This window comes from Palaemon carinicauda, chromosome 17, assembly GCF_036898095.1.
Source record: "Palaemon carinicauda isolate YSFRI2023 chromosome 17, ASM3689809v2, whole genome shotgun sequence".
Classification (NCBI taxonomy): Eukaryota; Metazoa; Arthropoda; class Malacostraca; order Decapoda; family Palaemonidae; genus Palaemon; species Palaemon carinicauda.
The window spans coordinates 136,403,679-136,408,678 of record NC_090741.1 but is presented as its reverse complement, the minus strand read 5'-3'; positions in this window follow the sequence as shown (position 1 = coordinate 136,408,678).

Below are 5,000 nucleotides of genomic sequence, written 5' to 3'. Positions count from 1 at the left end.
GTCCTGACGTTGTGAAATCTTCAACTTTGAAATGATATGATGGAGAATTATAGTGCCTGATGGACCGATCTTGGAGACAAGTCAATTCTGTTGCACTGTGAAAAGAGAATCAAAGATCGAAGAAACGTGTTCCTGCTTCTGTTTATAAACATGGCAGAAATATTAAAGAAAAAAAGATAAAATTTTTTTTTTTTTATCTTCGAATATATGTTTAGTAAATATATTGAAAGATTCTTACATTCCAATGTATATATTATATAATTTTGAGTTCGATGTGAAAACACTTTTCTTTATGTTCTTCCACAAGAGACAAAAGAATATCCTATTTCTATATATCTCATTTCCTTTGAAATGCAAAGTAGAAATTTGACCCGATACCTAAAGAAAATCTCTTTTATTGATATCTTTTCTCATCTTTTCAAACTAATATATTTCACAATATCCGTGTAGTATTCCAAAAAATAAAAATATGTTATTTTGTAAAAAGCATGGGTTTATCGATAATACTATAAGTAATTTTCAATATTCAACATAAATTAGATATTATTGGGAATTATAATCTCATTGATATTTTAAAGGATAGAAAAGAAAACAAAAAAAATTATATTAAAACAGAAATATTACATATTTCTTACTCATAATTTTACAGATGTTCGCTGATAAATTTTTATGAATAACAGTTTCGTAAAAAACAACAGAGAGAGAGAGAGAGAGAGAGAGAGAGAGAGAGAGAGAGAGAGAGAGAGAGAGAGAGAGAGAGAGCGGGGGGGGGGGTTAAGATGGTCTTTATTAACAAACCATAAATTATCGGGCAAATGTCCTAATTACTTATTCACCTTTTCCCTGTAAAGATTTCCTACCTACCATTCAGAAATTGTTTTATAATAATTGGCAACAGCACTAGGATACTCTAGATGGCAACAAAATGAGAGAGATAACAAATGTCATATCTCCTAGGAGGAATAACATGATGGCCTGAAAGTGAGAGACTTCTTTTTGTTGTCTCCGCAATGGTCACACTTGGATGACAAAAGTTTCTGCTAAATGGCCTACACTAACAATATTTCTACGATTGTTTGGTACCCTTGACAGTGAGACATTTGTTGATCAAAGTACACGTCTGGTTGATGCTCAGGTAAGGATGGCAGGTTCATCATTCCCAAGATTCATGGACATATGTCGTACAATAATAGTGATATTTTTCAATTTATTTCAGAAGCATGTCTTCTGAAAGATATCTAACTGAAAGAGGATGTTTTTGCTTCCATTGTTTTAAAATGTATAAATATCTATTTATTTATTTATAACATACAATATCGGGGTCAATGACGTTAGATATCAGGATGCCAGATAACTCATACTCAATCATTCGATTCATCTCTTATTTCTTTCCTAAACAGAAGCGGGAGGTGTTGAGAAACTTAGCCCGATTTGAAGCGTTGATGTCTATATCGATATGAAGTCATTACAGACTCCCTAGCAATTAGAACACTTAGCTAAAAATGATATGAACATTTTTATCATTTTCAATAATAATAATAATGAGTGTGCTTAATTCATTTCCTCTCTCTCTCTCTCTCTCTCTCTCTCTCTCTCTCTCTCTCTCTCTCTCTCTCTCTCTCTCTCTCTCTCTCTCTCTCTCCATTTAATATATTAGTATATTTAATAACTGGACGTTAAACAGTGATATATTTATATTTAATGGAGATCGTACTAATGGTTTAATTTAGCCTTCGCCAGGATTTGCAAATAGGAGGATAAAAAGAAGAACACATAACCAGGAAGGAGATGAAAGATACCTTTTCGGAAATGAAAAATAGAGAAGTTGTTTAGTGCCTCGCGACGAATTAAAAAAAAAAAAAATAGCCATTCACCGGAAAAGAATTGCGTGATAGTAAACTTAAACGGAAAAAGAAATATTAAGCTGATTAACTTCCAACACTATCTTAGGGTCAGTCTATCATAAAAAATATATAACCCGGACAGGTTTCTGACTGGTTGATCTTTTTTTTAATTACATTTCCCCATGCTACATATTAAAACGTGATTCTCCTTATTCACTTTCATGAAGAATTCCTCACTTCGCTTCATACGTCGACCATCTATCCTACATATTACTTCAATCAATGATTTAATATTTGTTTCTACACCATTAAACAGTAATAGAGAGTCTAGAAACTATTTTATGATATAGCCTTTAGAGTACAATAGACCTTGTTTATCTATTTCAGATTTAAACGTGAGTCTCTCAGGCAGCAGGTCATCAGTTCCAGTTTCACTATCAGAACAATCAAATGAAGAGTAAAACAATAACAGTCCTGGTAAGTGCATTATCTAAACGTTGATACACAGTTTCATCAAATGGGGTTTCTATTGCTGAGATCTTTGAAATGGATGTTTCATTGACATATGTACTTGCATTGCAGCTAAAGAGGTTTATGTCTAACAAGCAGGTAAGGTTATATTTTGTATTTCTCCTGAACATGAGATGGATTATGATAGCTGGAACCGCCTATCTGTCGTGAGCAATTAAACAAAAAATGTCTAGGACATCTTGGTTCTAATTGTATGTTAGTGTGTATGTTATGTTATATTTCTCTTTTAAATGTTCATAAGGTTAAGGCATGGACATTGAAGAAATGAAAATATATTTTTGGAAAGGTAAGACAATGTTTCTGTTTCCAACTCGCATTGTTTTTGCTTTTTCTTTCATCTTGTACAATGTATCAGTTTATCTTTAGAGATCTAAAACAAAGGCAATTCTGCATTGTTTTACATCTGTTCGCTTGCTTGAAGTGAACAAGTCAAAAAAGAGATCAACCAAAGAAATGAACTTACTTGTCTCTTATCAAGAAGTACATGTTAAAAGATTACGCTCCCCAAAATATATTCAAGATTGGCAGTAGTCTCTGAAAATGACTGTACACCAAGTTGGACATTCATATGCATTTTTTTTGTTCAATGCATACGCTTGGCTGACAAACGATGTGCAGTTTTCAGATAATTATAGTCAATTCAGTAAAAAAATCACCCCTTACATGTTCGCATCCATCTTACGTCAGCCAGGGTATAATCAACTATTTTTTATACGCTTTACAAGGAGAGGTGCATCAGCATATACAAATAACCTCCGGTCGGGAGCAGCAGAATTTTATATTCAAGTGTTGTCAAGCTTATTTCAAGTTGATTCCATATCCTAAGGTTATTTTGTGTTAGGTCATTTACCTTGCCAATGATTAAATATCTTGCAGCCTCCACCTTCTGTATAATTTGAAAAAAAAAATATCTCTAGTCATGAGGACGTCAAAGTTACAATACAATATTTGTTTCCGAGGTGCAACAAGTCCCTTTATCATGATATACATTACATGCCAATTAGGTTTATCGATTAGGCTTATCATATATCCAATGGGGTCACTGAAGTCAAATCTACTGATAGAATACAAAGACATTCGTTTCGTTTTTTTTTTCTTTATACTCATAGAATGCGGCTTTAAAAGTCACAATTCTGAACTCAAGATTTCTGGCTACACAGTCAATCTTTTTATCTACCTTTAATAATGGCGATAGATGGAAGAGGTCGAAGCATTAATTTACCGAAGAAAATATTAGGTTTGTTCTTAAACTATGAATGGTAATAGCATTACTACTATCTTCTTCGTTCCATCGCGCAATAGGTTGTGTAACGTTTCCTTAAATTAGATTTTCGGAGAACCTTTTTAATTTTGCAGACTCTTCATATCTTCTAGCTTAGGCATCTCCAGGTCCATTTTCAACTTACATTATCATTCATTAGCTCTGACACTTCATATGTCAGCTGCAGGACTAGCTGGTAAAGATGAGCATTTATTGTTTTTAACTGATCATTATCAATCGAAGTCAAAGGATGGTGAATCATTTAAATTTTTGCATATCTCTTAGGTCTGATGACGTCTGTGTTCCCTCTCTTAAGTGTGGCAGCATCTGAAAAAAAAATCTAAATACGTAAGATGAGAGAGAGAGAGAGAGAGAGAGAGAGAGAGAGAGAGAGAGAGAGAGAGAGAGAGAGAGAGAGAGAGAGAGAGAGAGAGAACTAATATTCCTGGACAGATTTCACAACTTTCAGGTATATATAAGAACACTATCGACATCGAATTTTTTTTTCAATTTTTACTTTAGGAAATGAAACTTAAGACTTGCTCTAAAGGGGAAGTAGCTGCTTCACGAGTCTTGGTGATTGTTCTACACTAGGTAGCTGATGGTAAGGTATCCAATATTAGATTTAACATTAGATTTGTGCTTTTGGGGCATGGCAGTTATAGGTCAGTTTTACAATGTTGTAGTTTTGAAATAAAAAAAAAAAAAAACTTTCTTCGTATTACCGTGCTCAGTTAAAAGAGGGTTTAATGATGAGGTGTTTATTGATTTTTTTTTTCTCTTTTGTATGGTGTAAGTTGTATTATGTGACCCTTTTCACATCTGCGAATATGATGTTCTTTTTTTTCTTAACAGGTAACTAGCAGCACGTCCTACATCCAGTAGAGAAATAGTGAGGGAAAAAAATAGTTACTGAGAAATCTGCCAAAGTCAGAAGAACTTGGATTTTGCACTCTGTTGAGGAACAGCTGATGTACACAGATGGCTCCTTCGTCGTCGAGACTGTTATTGTTGGTGTCATGGTTTTAATGGTGTAAGACAAGGGAAAGCAAAGTGACAAAACAAAAAAAAAAAGCTTCCGCGAGTCAAGTTTCAATTGATGTCAGTGACCAGACTATTGATTGGTTACACAGAAAATGAACTAAAATGTAAGCTTGAAGTGTTTTTAGGCTATAAGCTTTGAACAGTGACACTGTAGGGTTCAGAAACTACGGAAGGGACTTTTTTTTTTTCTAAACCTGACTCAATTGTTTTACCTAAGTATAAAAAAGGAGTAATCATATTTTACTCTGATATGATGGATTAAAGTCTGCCTAGAAGAGGCTATATAATTAATGTATTTTCTGAGCATATCCGCTAATGTA